The sequence below is a fragment of the Cervus canadensis genome, chromosome 15 (assembly GCF_019320065.1).
Source record: "Cervus canadensis isolate Bull #8, Minnesota chromosome 15, ASM1932006v1, whole genome shotgun sequence".
Classification (NCBI taxonomy): domain Eukaryota; kingdom Metazoa; phylum Chordata; class Mammalia; order Artiodactyla; family Cervidae; genus Cervus; species Cervus canadensis.
In genome coordinates, this window is record NC_057400.1 from 45537783 (window position 1) to 45561068 (window position 23286).

General features: G+C 36.7%; 1 protein-coding gene across 2 annotated transcripts in view; it reads left to right on the forward strand.

Annotated features, from left to right (window-relative positions):
- Window positions 1-10846: 10846 nt before the first annotated feature.
- Window positions 10847-23286, forward strand: part of CSRNP3 (cysteine and serine rich nuclear protein 3) — a 196145-nt gene continuing 183705 nt past the window's right edge. The window contains exons 1-2 of one of the 2 annotated variants that reach the window (XM_043488092.1): window positions 10854-10879; window positions 21361-21415. The gene's annotated coding sequence lies outside the window, so the exon portion shown is untranslated. Of the gene's footprint in view, window positions 10880-21360; window positions 21416-23286 lie in introns of both variants that reach the window. The other variant, XM_043488094.1, reaches the window with a different exon arrangement.

The window sequence follows — 23286 nt, forward strand, 5'->3', positions numbered from 1 at the left end:
TAATCAAGAATACTTTTAAAAACAGCATTAGGATATTAAGGCCATTTTGAGAAACAGAAAGTTCACCTGATAATATTTTACTGGCCACGTCTCTCAGAGCATCTGCTACCAATTCAAATATTTGAAATCCATGGGAAACTTTGGCCCAACATCACAATATCATATAACCATGGCAAGATTTTTCTTGTTCTTTTTGCTATTTTGCAAATAAAACTCTTCTGTTTGCAATGTGCAGCTGTAGGTACTACATCTTTTCTTCCTGTATGAGGAAAGTGAAAGTGAAAGTTGCTCAGTCCTGTCAGACTCTTTGTGACCCTCATGGACTATACAGTCCATGGAATTTTGCAGGCCAGGATACCGGAGTGGCTAGCCTTTACCTTCTCCAGGGGATCGTCCCAGGTCTCCCACATTGCAGGCGGATTCTTTACCAGCTGAACCACCAGGGGAGCCCAAGAATACTGGGGTGGGTAGCCTATTCCTTCTCCAGTGGACCTTACTGACCCAGGAATCGAACCGGGGTCTCCCACATTGCAGGTGGATTCTTTACCAGCTGAGCTACCTGTATGAGAAGGACAAAACAAATGAACATAGTTCATTTATGAAACGTTAGGAACCATTTTGCTACTTGTTTTCTTTTGCTTCCAGGAAATTTATATTTAAATAATATATTTTAAAGAAGCCTTTAGCACAGTTAAGTATGGTTAAAATAGTATGTTTTTTATTATGTGATTTTTACCACATAAACATTTTATAAAAGAAACCTTTAGAAGTAATGTGTTGACCCTCATTTTTGTCTTTTATATAAATAACCCCGATGTGCTATGATTTCTTGCTATGACCATGCCAGATTTGTAATAAATATCTATGTACCGATAAGGAAAGAGTGCCTACCCAAACGCTATCTGGGAGAAATGCCTCCCAGGGGGTTATAACAGAGATCAAGTTGGAGGTAATAAAATGACAAAGCATCTTTCATTTCCATCATTCCCTCTGAGATGACTATGAAAGAACAGGATGCATCATCCTTTAGGACACTTCACTAAGATTTACAGCAATTGTTCCTTTCTTTCAGATTGCTGTTACTTTCCTCAGTGTTACATACTGTCATTAAATTCTCCACCCTCACTATTACAGCTTCCATTACCACCCACATGGCACTACGGCTTTATCCATGGGTGGCAGATGTTATCACCATATGTCATCCGATCAATTTTCCATTCAAGGGTAATGTAATGTTTGGGGGAAAGCCAACTCACACTTTAGTAAAGACTTTCTCTGTAGTCTTCACCAGCCGTAAATGCAAGCATCCTTTCAACTTCTTGGCTCTGATAGCTAACCAAAAAATCAGCAGGGAACTTAAAGATGTATTGCATATTTCCATGTTAGTTGGGCTCTCTCTTACTATTACCTGCAAATTGCTTCCTATTAAGGAGTTTGCCAATATTTTGCTTTCCTCTACTTTTATTCTTCTGTCCAGAACATCCTGGACAGAGAACCATTAGCAAGATGAATCCCAAAGAAGACAGTGGTCTCAGGTCTGATTCACAAGGTTGCTGCTTTTTGTTTATTTCTAGGATCTTTATTTCACCCCCTTATTCTAGAAGTTGGCTTTGCTCACAGAGTTTGAAATTCTTATTCTATATAATTCTAGAGGATAACCAACAATGGCAAGATCAGTTTATCATCATTTATCATGATTTGCATATGCTCTCTCTCTTTCTCTCATTCCTTTTTGTTTTCTTCTTTTTTTCCTCAATATTTTCTCCCAGTTCCATTCCTCTCTTGCTGTGGATTTATACTTTCCCATGTTTACTGAATACATTTTTTGCCAATCACTGTGCTATGCTCTGCATATTTAAATATTAAATAAAATGCACTTCTAACAAATTTTTCAAACCTGGAAGTTTAAAACTCAAATTATTTTGAAACCAGTCCAGTCTAAATCACTAAATTTCTCATCCATGTTGGGTAATTAAAATGTGGATTGTTTGGGAGGAGAACAAGTGGAAACAATTACTTGTTTTTATTGATCATGAAATAATTTCCATCTCAAGTGTTCTAGATGCCTTATAATTTGGTAAATAAAGTTATCTTTACGTTATCCACAATCATCAATATTTTAAGAACCTGGATTATGTTCTTTGTCCAATCTCATGGTTAAACTCACTTGAAACCTATTAATTCTAATGATCATTGAACTTGCCTTTCTCCATATATTTTCTGTTTGTTTCTTGATATATGGTAACCAGAAATTACTGTGGCATTTCAAGTGTAGATAGAAAAACTAAAATTTTATGTGAATACACTTTTCTTTTAAAAATTTCTTATGTCTTATGCTTCTCGAAGACAGGTAGGTTTGTGGGCATTTTGGGTGACATGAACCAAAATGATGTCTCCTCCTGAGTTACAGCTGATGTTCAAAAATCATCACATTTAAATTTAAACAACTTTATATCTACCCCTAATGAAAATCACCCACTACTTTATTATTCATTAATGCTGACCTATAAATTTTTTTAGTCTTGTTTTTTATGAAACTCTCCAGGAAATGTAAGTAGAATCAGAACACAAATTATTTTACTGTTTTTCAAAACATTTTTATTAATGTCAATTGTTGTAAAACTAACAACCCTATTTTTAGTTGTCTTAAGCATAAATTCCTAAGGAAACCATGTTGCCAGTTTTATTTTTATCCAGAGCATCTTATCACTCAGCAAATTCCTTATTTTTGATACATCATATTTCACAATCTTCTTCTATATTTTGTAATGCATTGGGAAATATTTTTTTAAATTAACACCCATATAAAAATGTAGACTCTTAAAGCTCTTTAACAAAGAGATCGCAAGGCACATTTTTTTCTTACTAAAATATGTTGTCACCTTTGCTCCCATAGTTATTCCAGTTATTGCTATCATCTATGATCCTCCTCTTTGTTATACATTCTCCTGGGATACATCTCAAGGGCAGGAAGTACATCTGCTATTTAATTTGGGTCTCTACACATTGCCTAATTCAGCACTCCTGTTCTGTAGTGTAGACCATAAATGTATATAGATAAGATATAATTTACCTCCATTAGCATGGGAGCTCCATAAAATCAGAGATATGACCTTCTTTACTGTAGTATTTTAATACCAACAACAATAATTTTCATGTGAAAATCTCAATAAATATTTGTGAATTCATACTTTCAGAAGTACATTGTTAATATTTCACAAGTAACTAATGAAGCTAGTTTCATCTTTTTTTTAATTAAATACCTTTGAACATCTCTTACTGTTTGATGATTATCATGGTGTTCTCACATGGGTAGAAGTCACACTGATGGTCTCCTGGCACCAAGGTAATTTATAACAACATGTAAAATACTTTGGCCGGTTGCATCAAATTTTACCCTTGAGTTCTTATAAGCATTTGGGTAGTTGCCAACAAGTCTTGCTGATCCATTCTTTTCTGTGGCTCATCTAGCTCTAGAGTAGTCCTAATATTCTTTATTACCTTTTGATTTGATGCTCCTGAATCTTAATTTCAAAAGGCAATTTAAGAATCCTTTAATGAAATCCATAGTGAAGATTGGAATGAAAAAATGATTTTCTATATTTTTAATCCCTGGATATGCTTATGAGATAAGAGATATGAAATAGTTCTACTGATCCTTCAGCTTACAATAATACATTGAAAGTCTTTTATCTTTGACAATCTGGTTCCTTGCAGGGGGCTTCTTGCTTCTAAACTACATAATTGTGGATGCATTTGGACTACCACACCTTAGTTCAGTTCAGTTCAGTCGCTCAGTTGTGTCCGACTCATTGCGACCCCATGAATCGCAGCAAGTCAGGCCTCCCTGTCCATCACCAACTCCCAGAGTTTACTCAAACTCATGTCCATCAAGTAAGTGATGCCATCCAGCCATCTCATCCTCTGTTGTCCCCTTCTCCTCCTGCCCCCAGTCCCTCCCAGCATCAGGGTCTTTTCCAATGAGTCAACTCTTCGCATGAGGCGGCCAAAGTATTGGGGTTTCAGCTTCAGCGTCAGTCCTTCCAATGAACGCCCGGGACTGATCTCCTTTAGGATTGACTGGTTGGATCTCCTTGCAGTCCAAGGGACTCTCAGGAGTCTTCTCCAACACCACAGTTCAAAAGCATCAATTCTTTGGCTCTCAGGTTTCTTCACAGTCCAGCTCTCACATCCATACATGACCACTGGAAAAACCATAGCCTTGACTAGACAAACCTTTGTTGGCAAAGTAATGTCTCTGCTTTTGAATATGCTATCTAGGTTGGTCATAACTTTCCTTCCAGGAGTAAGCGTCTTTTAATTTCATGGCTGCAATCACCACCTGCAGTGATTTTGGAGCCTAAAATAAGGTCTGACACTGCTTCCACTGTTTCCCCATCTATTTCCCATGAAGTGATGGGACCAGATGCCATGATCTTAGTTTTCTGAATGTTGAGCTTTAAGCCAAAATTTTCACTCTCCTCTTTCACTTTCATCAAGAGGCTTTTTAGTTCCTCTTCACTTTCTGCCATAAGGGTGGTATCATCTACATATCTGAGGTTATTGATTTCTCCTGGAAATCTTGATTCCAGCTTGTGCTTCTTCCAGCCCAGCATTTCTCATGATGTACTCTGCATATAAGTTAAATAAGCAGGGTGACAATATACAGCCTTGACTGGTCCATGTCCAGTTCAAACTGTTGCTTCCTGACCTACATATAGGTTTCTCAAGAGGCAGGTCAGGTGGTCTGGTATTCCCATCTCTTTCAGAATTTTCCACAGTTTTTTGTGATCCACAGTCGAAGGCTTTGGCATAGTCAATAAAGCAGAAATAGATGTTTTTCTGGGACTCTCTTGCTTTTTCGATGATCCATCAGATGTTGTTGGCAATTTGATGTCTGGTTCCTCTGCCTTTTCTAAAACCAGCTTGAACAGCTGGAAGTTCACGGTTCACCTATTGCTGAAGCCTTGCTTGGAGAATTTTGAGCATTACTTTACTAGCATGTGAGAATAGTGCAAATGTGCAGTAGTTTGAGCATTCTTTGGGATTGCCTTTCTTTGAGATTGGAATGAAAACTGACCTTTTCCAGTCCTGTGGCCACTGCTGAGTTTTCCAAATTTGCTGGCATATTGAGTGCAGCACTTTCACAGCATCATCTTTCAGGATTTGAAATAGCTCAACTGGAATTCCATCACCTCCACTAGCATTGTTCGTAGTGATGCTTTCTAAGGCCCACTTGACTTCACATTCCAGGATGTCTGGCTCTAGGCACGCCATCGTGATTATCTGGGTCATGAAGATCTTTTTTGTACAGTCTTTCTGTGTTTTCTTGCCACCTCTTTTTAATATCTTCTGCTTCTGTTAGGTCTGTACCATTTCTGTCCTTTATTGTGCCCATCAAAACATGAAATGTTCCCTTGGTATCTCTAATTTTCTTGAAGAGATCTCTAGTCTTTCCCTTTCTGTTAAGAGCCTCCCAAGTCCATTCATTTCACAAGTCCTCCACTTTCAAAATATAAGTTTTATTACAATAGTCTCTAGTTAAGTATGGTGGTGTGTGTGCTCAATTATGTTTGATTCTTTGTGGCATCATGGACTGTTGCCCACCAGGCTCCTTTGCCCATGGAACTTTTCAGGCAAGAATACTGGAGTGGGGTGCCGTCCTACTCCAGGGGATATTCCCAACCCAGGGATCGAATGCCAATCTCTTACATCTCCTGCATCAGCAGGGGAATTCTTTCTCACTAGTGCCACCTGGGAAATATCAACATGGTTAATATTTATTTAATTATTTGGTCTGTGCCAAGCCTCATCTATTTCCACAGTGCTCATTTGCATGATCGTAAAACCTTACCTTACTTCTGTTGCTCAACTGAGGAAAACAGCACCCAGTTAAAACATAAAATATTGAAATCCTTTGCTACTACAAATTGCTCTAATTTTGAGACTTCTGTATATTTTCCCAATTCTTTTACTCTTTTGGCTTATCTTCATTACACATGTTTTTGAGTATTCTTAAATTATTTAATAATGGCACCGCCTTTAGAGTTTTTGTAATATTTACTTCTCAGGAAAGATTTTTAAGGTCACTCAGACTACCCTCAGTTCTGTTACCTCTGCTTCTGACGCTGTGTAACTGAATTCCCACGGTGATCAAGGGTCCCACTGTCACGGTTCCTTAGGAAAACATTTTCTCTATCACCATCAGCCTTATTATTCTCATCACTTCTGTCTGCCCAGTGGTCTAGGCAGAGACATGCAGTCGAGAGGAAGCCCACTTGTTTGTGTTATTGTTGTTCAGTCGCTAATTCATGTCTGACTCTTTGCGACACAATGGACTTGCAGCATGCCAGGCTCCTCTGTCCTACACTATCCCCTGGAGTGTACTCAAATTCATGTCCATTGAGTCGGTGATTCTATCTAACCATCTCAATCTCTGCTGCCCCCTTCTCCTTTTGCCCTCAATCTTTCGCAGCATCAAGGTCTTATCCAATGAGTCAGCTCTTACCAACAGGTGACCAAAGTCTTGGAGCTTTAGCTTCAGCATCAGTCCTTCTGATGAATATTCAGGACTGATTTCCTTTAGAATTGACTGATTTTATCTCCTTACTGTCCAGGGGACTCTCAAGAGTCTTCTCCAACACTACAATTATAAAGCATCAATTCTTTGGTGCTCAGCCTTTTTTATGATCCAACTCTCACATACGTACATGACTGCTGGTAAAACCATATCTTTGATTATAAGGAACTTTGTTGGCAAAGTGATGTCTCTGCTTTTTAATATACTGTCTAGGTTTGTCATAGTTTTCCTTCCAAAGATAAAGCATATTTTAATTTCATGGCTGCAGTCACCATCTGCAGTGATTTTGGAGCCCAAGAAAATAAAATCAGTCACTGTTCCCTCTTCTATTTGCCATGAAGTGATGGGACCAGATGCCATGATCTTAGTTTTTTAAATAAAAAATTCAATTTAGTGTCTTTGAATTGAAGAGAGAGCCTGGTGGTCATTGTGCTAGAAGATTCTTGCCCTGGGTATATACAAAGCACAGAATTTGCCTCTGTTTCATTATCTCCCATTCATTCTTAAAATCGCTTTCATTGGCCTCTTGACCCAACCACTCCCCTGAAACTGCTTATTTTCAGTTCACCAAGAACTAAAAGTCAAATTTCAATGGAAAAAAATGTTTCTAAAACTTAAGTCAGACAGAAAGACAAGTGCTGCATGATATTACATATATGTAGACTTTTAAAAAGCCAGACTTGTAAAAACAGAACTGGTGGTTACCAAAGGGTATGGGAGTGGAAGGACAGGAAAGATGTTGTTTAAGAGTAGCAACCTACAATTAGTAAATAAGCCCTATAGCTATGTATAAAGCACAGCAGAGTGAAAATAGACAAAATTGTATTATAAACATCAAACTTGCTAAGAGATTACATCTTAATTACTCCAGCTCCTAAAATGAAAGGATAATTAGAGGTGTTAATTATCTACAATGCCAGTCCCATTGCAATATATAAATGTGGCAAATTTACATGTTGTATGCCTTAAATTTACACAGTGCTATAGTTCAAAAATATTTTCATGAAAAAAATAGTAAAATTTAAATGTGCATATTACTCACCTGGGGATCTTATTAAAATGCAGATTATGATTTAGTTTACTGGGATGGAACTGAGATTCTGCGTCATCACAAGATCCAGAGGATGCTCACCTCAGTGGGCTGCACTATGTACAGCAAGGCACCAGACTTGGCAGAGCCTTGATAAGACATGATCTTGAAATTCTTTACCCTTTTGGATTTTGCTCCATCATTCTCTTGGTTTCCCTCCAGGATGACTCTTCCTGTTCCCCTTCTCCAAGCATCTTTTCTTCCTTCCACTACCTCTGGTGGTTCTTTAATGCCAAGAGTATCATTCTCAATCTACTTCTCTTTCCAGAGTGAGAGTTTTCAAAGGTTAGTATAAAAGGAAAGGTAGCTGGGAAATTCATTTAAATGGAGTTCTAAAGTTTTTAAAGCCCCACTTCAGAGATTCTGATTTAGTAGGTAAGGAGTAGTCTGTTAGCGTGCATTTTTAATCATATTTTTAGGGTTATACGTAGACTTATCATATGACCTGGTGGTGCCACTCCTAGACATGTACCTAAGAGAAATAAAAATATATGTCCATACATAAACTTGTATACAAATATTCACTGTGGCCTAATCACAACAACCAGAAATTGAAACAACTCAAATGTCCACCAACTAACAAATGATCAAACAAAATGTGATATGGAATGGTATTTAGCAATAAAAAGGAATGAAGTACTGATACATGCTACAACAGACATTAACTTTGAAAACATTATTCTAAGTGAAAGAAACCAGACACAGAGGCTATATACTGTATGATTTCATTTATATAAAATATCTAAAAGAGGCAATTTATATATAGAGAGAAATAGAAAATAGATTAACAGCTGCCTAGAACTAGGGGTTGGAAAGAGATGGGAGTAATTGCTAATGAGCATGAGGTTTCTTTTTGAGGGTGATGAAAATGCATAGTTGCTTGGGATAACAGTGGCACAACTCCGACACATTTTTAATTCTGATAAATGGGTTTCTTGGACCACAGTTCTGAGAAGCATTGCCTAAGGGCACTCATGCACTCTCATTGCTCTAGTTAAACCCTAGATGATGTCTGGGTTAGGCATTTGTTAGTTGGTGGACATTTGAGTTGTTTTAATTTCTGGTTGTTGTGATTATGCCACAGTGAATATCAGTATACAAGTTTATGTATGGACGTATATTTTTATTTCTCTTAGGTATATGTCTAGTAGGAGTGGAATCACCAGGTCATATGATAAGTCTACGTATAACCATAAAAATATAATTAAAAATGCACATTAACAAACTACTCCATACCTACTAAACCCCAGACCTCATCATGATTTCAACTGACTATATAATAATTCAATCTGGATTATTCAAAAACTTCAAAATGTCAAAACTAAATCAGTTATATTTACCTCCAAAACCACTTTTTACCCCCTCTCTCTGAGATAACAGGGCTATAATCTAACAACAACAAAAATTTCCAGTCAGAGTTTGTTTCGAAAAAATGCATATCTACTGAATCGATGACCTACAGCATGGTTGGCATAAATATCACCTGGGAGAACTTGCTAAAAATGCTAGGCCAAAGACTCCCCAAATGCTGATTCCTGAAGTCTGACCTGTGGCTTGAAGATCTGCATTTTTCATAAATGTTCCTGCATTGACTCTTATGCAGATGGGCCCCAACCTGCAAGTTAAATGCTATCTGAGGGATTCCTCCTGTTATTCCTACATAGAAGCTCTGAAAGCACTGTTCACAGGAAAGGACTTGAAATGGGAATCAGAGATAATTTAAGCTTCCCTTTATCTCTAACAGAGCCTCCCAAAGCTAACCCAAATAACTGTACACACAAGGTAAAACCAGTGAAATTCTATCTAAAGTCAATTTCAGTGACAGTCACTCCCTCCTAACCAGATTGACACCCCTAAAACCTTCCCATAGTTATTCCTGGACTACCAGCAATACCAGTGACTTGCTTTCATTCCAGTTGTTCTTGGAGTTAAAAAATATTTTCTTTTCACTTCTCTATTTTTCTCTCTTTGGTCTTATTTCCATGAGGACACATTACTAATTTAAGAAATTGAATGGCAAAGCCTTTAAATATCTCAGATAGAAAGTGCACATCTCTGTGGTTGAGATAACATTCATTGTTTATGTCTCCCCATGGAAAATTTTCAGACCTTCACTAGTGAAAGCTCAATTAATAGCACTTTTTATCATAAAGAGGCATGATTTGTATGATATTTTGTAAGTTAAGAGTTCAAGCTGTATGTAGTTTAAATTCTTTGTCAGTTCTAGACAAACTTCCTTTAAGCTATGGACAAATTTGCTTTATTGCCTTAGAGAAGTCTGACGATTTTCCTCAAATGTCCTTACATACATGTTATGCTTCTTACTTCAGAAGTGAAATGATTTTGCCCAAGGTTAATAGAATAATATTGGAATTCAATTAGTCACTTTGAGACATGGCAACAAAATGGCTGATTCCTTTTTAATCTTTAACAAGTTCCGTTATTCACATAGAGAAATTGATGCCAGCATTTAAGAAATATGAAGTAATGCAAACCACATAACTTTGAAATATTTAAATATTCTAGTGCTTGGGATGAAACATCTTTCTCATTGTGACTAGGCTTAGAAACTGTTTTTAAATGAAAACAGTGCCCAACAAAGGTTGAAATGCAAATAGCATTATACATCAATGTAAAGGGTCTTAATTCATTTTATCTCTTTGCAAACTAAATGTGCATAATGTTATCTTGATGTTCAGCCTCAACCTCTTCTATCTACATATCAAAATGTACAATGAGAAGATCATTCTTTATTCCACTGAAAAAAAAATCAGTGGGAACTGAAAAATAGGCAATGTCCCTAAGCTCTACCATGAGTGTTTCACTTTGATTTCAGATGGGTAAAGCATTGATTAACCAACCCTATTTTCCTAAAGCCAAAGCAAGACATTTTTACTTCAGTCGAGTTCACCTGCAGATATTTTCCATAGTTTGGAACTGTTCTTTGAAATATCTTTCATCTCTTTATTCCTTTCCTCTCCATATTCCTTTTTTCCCACTCCCTGCCTCTCTCCCAGCTGCAAGGATTTGTCCTCTAAAAGAGTGGGGGTGGGAGGGAACAGGGATGAAAGCAGACAGGGAGCATGAGCCAGAGAATGCCAGGATCTGGCTTTTGTTATTGGTTGGCTGCCGCCTGATGGATAGAAGAGGGAGGAGTGAACTCTTCAGTCTGTTCTGACGGAGCCGAAGTACAGAAACCATATTTACAGGTAAGAGCAAAAGAGAAGGGAAAACATTCCTTTTCTTCAAAAGAGAATGCTTCTCAATTCTTACTGAGGCAATTTTATGATACAGAAATTATTCCATGAGACATTTCCTTGAAAGTGTGTCCCTCACATTACTTGAGGAAGCTTGCAATGAGCTGTTCTTTCTCCCTATAAAATCCTTAGCTGATAAAAACGCCAGAGGCATGTTTTATTCTGGATAACTTTCTAGCAAGTGTTACTGGAGCAAAATTAATAGATAAAATGAGTCATCGAGTGTCTTTTATTGTTCGTTTTTATTCAAGTGTATGTTACTGTGAATCAAAGAAAGACTGAGGAAAGCTCGGTAAATTCCACAGGTCCTGAGAAAATGGAGCTTTCTCTGAATATGTAGTATAAAATTTCATGTGGTGTTTAATATTTACAACACAAGAAATGGCTTAGGAAAATAATTTTTGCAGGTTGTAGACTCTGAATACTAACTTAGCATGAATGATTCATATGCATTTTATTTAACTCCCTCCTCTTGATAAAGAACATGTTATTGAGTAGTTATATCATTTTATTTAGTAAATTGTAAGCTCACATGATAATTAAATAATTGTCTTTATTTATCAACATGCATGGAGCTGTTTTCATTTTCAAAGTCCAGAAACCTGTTTGTGAAGAATTAAACATTGCTATAAAAAATAGCATCATATTAGGCAAGTTTCATTGGTAGTTTTATTAATCAAATATATCTGTATAAGAATTCCATCACAGCATTTATATTGTTGTAGTACCCCTAGGGCAATATTTTTAACAGTTCAAAAATTAAGATTTTACTTTACCAGTTCCTTCTCTCTCTTAATATTGCCTTTTATGTACCCTTAGGGTAAATGTATAGACTTAAATGACACAATTATAAGAGAGACATATGAAAAATAATCTTCTCCAAGTACATTTAATTTTATAGTGATTTTAATTTGTAAATATAGGTCAATTTAGGTTGGGAAACCTCATTAAAATGGAGTTCCTTTTAAGAAAGGTTATTACTGACTTGAACACAGTGACCATCAATTAATACTTGTTGATTATATTAATAAAAGTCTTTCAATGATGACTTGTTCATATATTTTTAAAATGCTTCTTTTGAATGATTCACAAACTAATAGGAATGGACGTATACAATGTTTTTGGATTTTTTTTTTTTTTGGTGTTGTGTTTGCTTTCTGTTTTTGTTGAGAAATGGATTTTACCCTTGAAGAACAGACAAAAACATAGCAGTTTTTGCAAAATAAAAAAAAGGGGTAGAAAAACTACTGAATGAAATGATTATCTAAATGAATGGAGAACTATCTTTAATTATCTAAATGTGGCAAGCATAGTTAATAATATGTTTACACACTTAAATGTCATATTGACCCAAGCAAATACTCTTGCATAATTTATTTTGAGCTATTTTTGGATTTCAAAAATTTAATGATGTTAAAATACTGCCATGTTTCTAATTATTGATGGATTATTTTGATCTTGTTTTTCAAAACAAAATGATGGTAGAAATTAATACACCCCTTAGACTGGAATTTAAGGTGATATGATATTCATCTCCTGAAATGTGTTAAAGAAAAATAAGTTAAGGCAGCTACATTTTTTTGCAAATTATAAATTCCAAGTAAATCTACCTCTAAGAATGAAGGGGAATTGATGAAAATTAGAGAGCAGAGTTCCACATGGTTTTAAATTATTCTGTTTCCTTGGAAACCAGCTGCTGCAGATGCATTTTGCTTTCTTTGGCTAAAAATATCATCCTTTTAATAATCGCTAAGGGAAAGGTTCTGAATAAAACCAGAGTATATTGTTGCTGCTTTTTGTAATTTGCTTAATGGCTCTCATATTTTGGATGAAAAGTAGTTAAACCCTTTCTCAGTCAGACTTTTCTATCCTCCATGGGCAGCCGTCTGCATGAGATAACTATGGTAGCATTTCCTGCAGAGACTATGTGAAAAGAATGTGTGTGTGTAAGTGTGCGTGTGTGCATGCACACACTGGAGTGGAGGCTAGAAAGAAAACAAAGTATGAAAGAAAACAGTTAAGAGGCTCCTGTCCAAGTGAAGGATGAGACAAGGAGCATGAAACCCACGTAAGGCTGCTGTGTGAATGGTGCCAAAGGAAGACCATTTGCTTTTCCTTTGGTGCAAACATAAAGATTCAAATGCAGGTTTTTAATAGAGACCACTGTATCCAACTTTGTCTCCTGGACAGAATACTTTCCTTCTTTTTTCTCTTTATATTTGTAGCAGTTAGTAGGATACTGAGCAAGATAATAAATTAAGAAGCATTTTTTAATGTGTCAGTCATTTCAATCATAAAAAGAGAAAAGCTTGAGATATATGTTCAGTCTATGGATCGTGAAAAGGATTAAATACATATTTTGACATATGAGATTAAAAATGTCTTTTAACTTAATGTCCAGACCATCTTTTATTAATGTAGTCATTTCCTTACCTTTGTAATATATCTAATATATATAAAAAATCACACATTTCAACAACCTAATAACTGTTTTTCAATAGCATTAAGGTAATATATTTGAAGTTTAATAGGAATTATTATAAGTACACATACATGCTTTCTGTTTTATTTGAAATCTTTTGCAATTTTTTTGGACATGAAATTTTTATGTAGCTTTTCTTTATAAGAAATAAAAATCACAACTATCATCGTATTTTACCCTAGGCAATTTTTAAAATTAAAACATTATCATTATGATTTTTTTTTCTATCTCAGCTATTTGGTGAAAGGGAAAATTCGGCATAAAGCTGCTATTTATTTCCTGGCTTATTAGAAGCATGTGGGCTCAGTCATGTCTGACTCTTTGGGACCCTATGGACTATAGCCCGCCAGGCTTCTTTGTCCGTGGGATTTCCCAGGCAATAATACTGGAGCAGATAGCCATTTCCTTCTCCAGGGGATCTTCCTGACCCAGGGATCAAACCTGTGCCTCCTGTGTCTTCTACATTGCAGGAGGATGCATTTTATTATAATTCAGATGAGAGTCCTAACTCTATCTTCCCTTTCACCACTTGTTTAAATGCTTTTGACATATAATATCTTATTTTAATAATATTAACGTTAGTCTATTAGATTAACTGTTAGCAATGGAGCAAATAAAGTACTACAAGCTTAAACCATGTTTTAATATATTTAATATGTAGGCAATACATTATTTGAAGTGAAATTAATTTGGTATGTCAGTATGTTATTTTTCAAAAAGAGTTAGGATAATGGGAAGTACTTAGTTTTTATCAATTAACACACACAAAGCTCTTCAATTGCAGCACTTTCATCATAAACACAGATGACATTAAAGAGCATGCTAACAAATCAGATAGACTAGTAAATGGATTATGCAACCTGTGCAAATAACTCATTTCAGGCACATTCAAAATTATCAAGTATGTTTCAAGTTCCTGAAAAGAATGCATTGCATGGACTTTAGCTACAGATAATTTCTAAGTACAGTTTGTTGATAGTGATTCTTTACTGCTTTATGCTTTTTTATCTGCTTAAAGTAGCTTGCCAGATTCATAGGTGAGTTTATATAGGTCTCTTAAGTCTCACGAAATGTATTCAGGAATATGAAATATTAATAGTTTCCCCTATAATATAGGTAGACAACTTTATATCTATAATGAAAATATGCTGCCTTGGCAAATAACCCTACACTGCTGGAAACGGAAGGGTGGGATTTAGAAGAAATGGAAATTCCACTAGGATGAGGGAGTTCAAGTCAGGTTTCACTGTTCAAACTGTGCTATGTACTTCAAGTAATTCAAGCAAATGAAAAACCATGTTAGTGTTTGTACTGTGGTAGGCCATGATTCGGGCTTCCCTGGTAGCTCAACTGGTAAAGAATCTGTCTGCAATGCAGGAGACCCCAGTTCAATTCCTGGGTTGGGGAGATCCCCTGGAGAAGGGATAGGCTGCCCACTCCAGTATTCTCAGGCTTCCCTCATGGCTCAAACAGTAAAGAATCCACCCACAATGCATGAGACCTGGCTTTGATCCCTGGGTTGGGAAGATCCCCTGGAGGAGGGAATGGCAACCCAGTCACTTTTCTTGGGAAAATCCCCGTGGACAGAGGAGCCTGGCAGACTACTGTTCATTGGGCTCACAAGGAGTTGAACATGACTGACTGACTAAGCACAACACAGGCCTAGCTCAAAAATATTCTTGATCAGAATTTATTTTTGACTTGGTATATATCTAATACCTGATAGCATAGTATAAGGTTTATATCAGTATAGAAAGGGCGTTGATTCAAAGCAGCATTATTATTCTTTAATTACCATTTTGTGAATCAAGGAGCAAGGAATGGATTTGTTTATCAAGGTAATGATCAAATTTGGATGTTTTACATATCTCAGTGAATCAGTTGGGCAACTCATTCTATTTCTTAGTCAACTGTTTAGATCTCAGTGGATAACAAATAGACTAAATAGTTTCACCTGAAAATTGCTGAATGTACATACTTTGAGAATAGAGATTCAATGTAACTTTTCAAGCATTTAATAGAAGATTATGATGACCTTGATAAATGTCAATGCTAAGGATGACACTTCACCAAGAAAACTACTTAGTGGGAGATCAGTTTTGCCATTCATTGATATTAGTTTCATGGCCAAAAAGATAGATAGTAGTCATGTGATTTATTGCCAGAGAGTCTGTGTACTTTAGTTAGATCAAGGACTTAACACATCAACTTCCAATACAACAAAAGTTAATGCACACAACACATTCCTATAGATACATTTCTCCTGACTCACATGCACATTTGTAACAATATTAAATCACCAAGTAAAAGTAGTTCTAATGTAAATTTTGTATCTTTAAACAATAATGACTACAAAGTCCTTTGGCAAACACTCACTTAATTTTCATTATTCCCTTTAAATATTGTAGTCTTCCATCATTCTAGAAGTGTGGAGATGGCCTGTAGAGATAATTCCTTCCTGGACTGCTTACTTTACCTGTGAAGAAAGTAAGGCACAGAGAAGGATTCTAGCAATGATATTGTAGTGGGAAACTGAGAACTATGCAAGACAAGAACAGCCAAACAGTATGTTTGTATTAAGTATTGGTTATAATGCATTAAATACTGGATGAATGAAAAGAAGAGTTAGGAAGACTTTGGAAGAGGGTGAAGAAACATGGTGTACCAGATGCTCCCTAATGTGCAAAAACACAGGAATTTCAGTTGCACGGAACTCCCCATTTAGACCTGCTTTGGGTTTCCGGTCATCCTGGTCACTGTGACTTATTGTCATAATCTCCTTGACTTTCTGTGAGTTTGCTGTCAGGGTCAAAGCTGCATTCTAGTTTTGTTTTCTAGTAAGTGTTGCAGTTAGCTGCTGTCATCTTGTAGATCTATCACAATATATTTAATAAAAGAAACAAGCAACTTCTCAAACAGGACTCCTGAATGTATTTACAAAGATTTCTGTTTCCTTTTCTATGTCAGGTTAGGCTAGCCATGGAAAATCAATATTTGTCACCAGTCATTACCCAGGTAAAACTGGTTTTGATGCTGTCGGCAGATTAAGGCAGAAAGATTGGGAAAGGTTCTCAAAAGGCATTTAAAAAATTCTTGCTTTGCTGTCTTAAAATTCCTTTCTTATAGCTCATAAAACTTAAACCTTAGATTGTTTGGCCACTGTGATGTCTGGATCAGTACAGGGCCCTGAGTGGACTCTCCCAACCTGCCCACTGAGGTCCCCAAGGACTGAGAATCAAATGGAAAATTGAGTTTAGGGACTCCATTATAAGCTTCTGTATTCAGAGATCATCATGCATGATGGGCAGGACCACCTAGAGCAGTCTTAAGACCACCTCAGGCCTGTCTTGTACTCCCTGCCATGGCTTTTTGGTGTGGCCCTTCCAGTCACTTCTCTGACCTCTCTATAACCTTTTACAACTATCTCAGTTATAATTCTGTGCCAGGGGGTTTCCTTTGTCTTATGTCATCAACATCTATCGTAATACCTGATACATTTTATGTATCAAAATTGTACCAAAATTGTTTTGTTTTCAGAGTAAATAAGTGAACGATCTTGTCAGATAATCATCTTACCCTTTCCTGGTACCTTTTCCATGACAGACACTCATTACATGCTAAGACAGTCCCTTTCTTTCATGTGCTTCTTTGTCAACACCCTTCTGTGTGACAGTGTTTGTGTTACATACATGTCATTAAGCCACAAAAAGTTTGTATCACAGACTTTTTATTGTGCAAACGCCCTTTGAGCTCTCTCTGACTTTAACAGGGAATGGCATCTGTGTACATCCTCACCATGCCTGTCTGCACTGTGCTCTTCGTTTGTAATACTCTTCTGTTTCTGAAGAGCAGAATACATACACACACACCCCCATCATATAGTAAATCAATGGACAAATTATATGTTAATGTAATTCATTATAATTTTATATTAACATAAATCCTAATGTTTGTGTAAGAAAATGCAGTCATATGTATTTTATCAATCTCTAATATATATACTCTTGTTTAATAAATACTCACTCTCTTGATTCGAAGTTATTCAGCAACACTGATTAAAGATTAAATTGTTCAGCAATATTTTTCTTCTGCTTCAGATCTACTTCCTGCCATTCATCTTGTATTCTGGTGAACAATTTTAAGTCATCATGTTTGGCAGGTGACAATGCTGAATCAGCTACAAAGAAACCAAGGGTGTGTGCTAAGAGCTAATATACCCACTTTACCAGGGTTTAGTATGTCTCATGGAGAAGGAAATGGCAGCCCACTCCAGTGTTCTTGCCTGGAGAATCCCAGGGACGGCAGAGCCTGGTGGGCTGCCATCTATGGGGTCACATAGAGTCGGACACGACTGAAGCGACTTAGCAGCAGCAGCAGTATGTCTCAAGGCAAAGGTAAGCAATCATACAGGACAAGTGAAAGTCCCAGTCTACCATAGCAAGGTACAATAGAACTTCCAGTAAAAAAAAAAAAAAAAAAAAATTACATGATGTATTGTCTGGGGAGACTGTAGAGAAAGAAGACTGGTAATAGCTAATATATTTTCAAATATACTCATGTGTGTGGGGACTGTACTGTGGTGTACATTGCATTTTTGCATTTGTTGCTAAGTGGCGTACGTATATATCCATCCCTTAAATGGAGGATTCAGTCAGCCAGTCAGCACATCTGCTTCTAGAAATGCATCCTCTAGTGCAAATTGGGTATTGTATTGGTAACTTTGGCTAACCTTTAGTTCTTTAGATAGTATAGCATAATGATTGATGAAAAGCATCATAAATTTTGTCATTATATAGACAATAATTCACTTCCCAGACATACTATCTTACTGCCTGTGTAAATGTGGGCAAATTACTTAAGCTATCTGAGCCTCGGTTTCCCTTTCTGTGAAATTCAGTAATCTACCTGAATGATATTGTAAAGATTGATAGATCCACATAGTACATTTTTCACCACAGAATTTAAGGCATAATCATGAATGGTATGCAATTTCAGTTGTTATTGCTAGTCATCCTTTTCTGTTAATAAACTAAGAATTGAAAGGGCAGAGTAATCCCCAAGGTTTTTAATGGCTTCCTAAATACTATTCCTCATTAGGGGATTAAAAAATTCCTTTTTTCTTCCTATTTTTCCATATTAGCTGCAATTAACTCATTGGATATCAGCTGGCTAAATTAGTACTGTATGAGATAGTGAAATTGCAAAAACGATTTAAGCAGTAAGATACCATTAAGAATCAAGGAAGAGTGTAATGATTAAAATATAATTTCAAGTCCCAAAACGCCTGGGTTGGAATGCTGCCTGTAAGACTAGTTATGACCTTGGTTCATCATCTAACCTCTCTGTATTTTAGTTTTTAATCTGAAAATGATATTAATAATAATGCTTGCCAATAATAATGCTTACCTCATATGTATACAACAAAGTTAAAAAAGTTGATATATGTTGTCTTACTTTTCTACTGCCTTACAACAAATTACCACAAACTTAACAATTTAAAACAATGCCTGCTTTTAGCATATAGTAGATGCTATAGATGCTGTAGATCAGAAGTCTGACAGAGGTGGCTAAATTCTTAGCCTAATGTCTCAAAAGGCTGAACTCGGGGTCAGCTCCGTTGAATTCTTGTCTGGTCACTCTGGGGGAAAGTCTACTTCAAAGCTCATTGGCAGAATTCAGTTCCTTGTGCTTATAGGGTCCCTGCTTCCTCCTTTGCTGTGGCTAGAGCCACTCTTAGCATCTAGAGGCTGCACATATTCCTTGTAACATGACCTCTTCCATCTTCAAAGTTGACCAGAGAGAATCTCAATTTTATGTGATTAAGTCAGGCCCACCTAGATAATCTACTAGGTCACTGATTTGGGACCTCCATTACATATGCAAATTTCCTTTGCCGTATAATGTGGACCAAGTGATATTTCACCATGTTCACAACCCTGTGGTTATGCAAAGAATGCCCACTAGAGGGTGAGGAATCTTGTACACCGCCTTAGAATCCAGCCTGTTTCTGTTCAGGCGCTGAGTCTTGTCCAACTCCGTGATCCAATGAACTGCAGTACATCAGACTTCCCTGTCCTTCACCATCTACTGGAGTTTGCTCAAGCTCATGTCTATTGAATCAGGGATGCTATCTAACATCTCATCCTCTGCCGCCCTCTTCTCCTTCTGCCTCAGTCTTTCCCAGCATCACGGTCTTTTCCAATGAGTTGGCTCTTCACATCAGGTGGTCAAAGTATTGGAGCTTCAGCTATAGCATCAGTCCTTCCAATGAATATTCAGGACTTATTTCCTTTAAAATTGACTGGTTTGACCTCCTTACTGTCAAAGGGACTCTCAAGAGTCTTCTCCAGCACCACAATTCAAAAGCATCAATTCTCCAGCACTCAGCCTTCTTTGTAATCCAACTTTCACATCCATACATGATTTCTGGAAACACCATAGCTTTGACTATATGGACCTTTGTCAGCAAAGTGATGTCTCTGCTTTTTAATACACTAGGAAAAAGTGGAAATAGTGACAGATTTTATTTTCTTGGAATCCAAAGTCACTGTGGACAGTGACTGCAGCAATGAAATGAAAAGACACTTGCTCCTTGGAAGAAAAGCTATGACAAACCTAGACAGTGTATTTGAGTGTCTAGTTTTGTATAAAAGCATTCAGCTGTTGTTTTGAATATTTTAATTAAAATATGACTCTTATGTTTGACTGACAAAATTTTAACTGTTTTCATATTAGGAAAAGTATTAAGGAAATTATTTTATATACCTCTCTAAAAGGAATTGTTGGATATAGGGTCAGTAACAATACTGCATTCCTCTAAGTTAGATAAAGAAAACCTAATTTAACTCCGTTTGTTTTTTTGGGGGGGGGACCTAGGACACATACAACCTTGTGGGGGACCCTGAATTAGAATTCTAGAACCTTTGACTTCTAACAAATATTGTAATCGTTTAGGTGCTAGAAAATATAAATCAAGTCATTCATACTCTGCTCTGTTTGCTAACAGTTTCTTCCAGCCATGTACTCTCAAAAGAGCATTCTGAGTTATAGGGTGACTTAATATTGTTTAGAATTGCTCTCCCTGGGCTATGTGGCTGGGACAAATTCAATCAAGGATATTTATAATAACTCTGTTCTCCCTTCCCACCTATTATTGCAGGCATCTGAATGGGGGTAGCATCTTAATTTCTCTCACAATTTAACTTCTCCTGCATGATCTCACTGTCTGTTGCCATGGAAATAATTGTAACATTGCAATTTTAGTACTACAACTGGAACACACTACAGTAGAATCAAATTGGCAAACACAAAGTAGGATGAATCTCTTTTTCTTCTCTTTCTCCAAGTATTTCTTTTGCTTTGAGACATTTTTTTCCCACCCTTTCTTTGTGTTTACTGAGCTATCTAATTACATGGTTCATTTTCTCCTTAATGACTATTCAACTTTCTTCAAGGTCACTAGAACTAAAAGTAAAAATGTGAGCAAATTCACACAAATTATTTACATTGATTTCATACCAATTAAAGAAAAATTTCCAAATAGTTTCTTATAACTAATAAACAGAGTACATTAGCATTTTAAAAAACCCATCAACAGCTCTCAGTTTTTAGGAGGTTTTCTGCAGTTCTTTTAAAATCTCCATAATTTGCTTACAGATAAGAGAGATTCTCCAACCAATGGCCTTCAAACAGGGTCAACTCCAAGCCAGAGTCCTATAACCCCTGCAGTAACAAGTCATAATTATGGATTTTACTTTGAAAAAAATCTTGAATGAGTAACCTTGGGGAAGGTGGTGGATTATTAACTCTTTGCCTCCATTTTCCCATCGATAGGTAAATCTTTGATAATGGTCACCATCCATATAATGCCTCTTCTCTACCAAATTAAAAGTATTCCTTTAGAATAATGAAAGAAAGCTTACATTTTCATTGTTAATTTTATTTTCCAAAGGGGTATCACAAAGTGCTTGGATGTATCAGAATTGGTCCTATTTGAAACCTAACAGGTAAGGTGGCTCCCATTATCATCAAATATTTGTTAGATTTAGATACCAGAGATGATTGTAGGTAAAATTAAGTAACCACATTGCTTTGGGAAGCACTTTGACCTTCCTCATCCTTCTGACGTCTTTCTAAATTCTTTTCCTCCAGAAGAAATCTCTTAAGCCCTCTGACTTATCAGGTTCTGATTTTAACTATTCATCTGAGCTGCTAAGTCCTCCTTAATTCTAGACTTTTCCATTTCCCCATAAAATCTACCTTTCCTTTATCCTAAGTGGAGTGAAAGTGAAAGTCGCTCAGTCATGTCCAACTATTTGCAACTCCATGGATATACAGTCCATGGTGTCCTCTGGGCCAGAATACTGCAGTGGGTAGCCTTTCTCTTCACCAGGGGATCTTCCCAACCCAGGGACTGAACCCATGTCTTCCGCATTGCAGGCGGATTCTTTACCAGCTGCACCAGGGAAGCCCCCAAGAATACTGGAGTGGGTAGTCTATCCCTTCTCCAGCGGATCTTCCTCACCCAGAATCAAACTGGGGTCTCCTGCATTGCAGGCGGATTCTTTACCAACTGAGCTACTAGGGAAGCCCACTCCTTTATTATAAGCCCTCTTTAAAAAAAAAAAAAAAGAAATAATAGGCAAATGAGTGGCCCTTTTAAAGTATAAGTGAGATCCTATCACTCCACTACTTAAGCCCTCTAGCTCGTGTAGAGTAACGTCCAAAGTCTTGACAGTCTCGACACAATCTAGCCCCCAACACTTGTCTAAACTCATTGCCTCCTATGCCCAGACCAGGACCTTGGGCACCTGCCTCCTATAGCTTGGTCTGCTCTTTCCCCAAATGTCAGACTGACTGGCTCCCTTACCTTCCTTACTGTAACATGAGCTCACCAATTCATTCAAAATGCAGTGTTCTCTAACAGCCAAATATCTGATCGCTATATCACTTGACCACTTAACTTTCTTCATAGTATTTAACTCCACAGAACATATATCATACTTAATTTACTCATCTGTTTATTTGCCCTTTTCCCAACAACACTGAGCAGGGAGCACTGTTAGAGGAATGATTTTTTTCCTGTGTGGTTACTTTAGCATTCTCTAGCATCTAAAATAGTCACTGGTACATGGGAGAAGCTCAAGAGATGTTTATTGAATAAATAATAAATGGCCCGTTAAAGTACGGAAAATAAACACATTTCTTTTCTATTAGAATGGCATAAATATCTGAATGAACACACTCAGATTCCCTTACTCAACAATCTGAACTGGAATATATTAAAAGAACAAGAGAATTGGTGTTTAGTGTTGAGGTTTTCAAGATATGATAAGACAGAAGATGTTATTTCAGAAATAAAACTGTATGCAGCTAAGAATACTAGAAAGCAGAAAATACAGAAACAGAGGAAGCTAGTCAACAGAAGGACTTGGAACAAATACTCCCCACAGAAGTATAGCTACCAAAATTGACCTGAGGTACCAATGTCGAGACTCTGTGAGGTCACTGAGAGGCAAATGAAAGTGGCCAGACTTTTTAAGAAAGTCACTCTATTTTGATTTGTTCCTTATTACAGATAGGAGTGCTATGCTGAGATTTGATGGCTTAAGATACCACCTCTCCTTGGTAGCACGTATTGTGCAAGCATCTTTGTAAAATAAGTTTGTTCTCCCAACTTATGTGTCTCTAGCAAAGGCATTTCAGGTATTGTGTTGGGCTAGTAAGGAAGAGAATGTTTTGAATCCTTATTCTGTTAATCCTTCTAAGCCACAGATCTAAACCGTTGTTTGACTCTTATAGAGTCAATCTAAGAGGGGCTTTACATTACAATGTAACATAAGAATCACTCCTTTAATTTTAATTTTATAAACAAAAT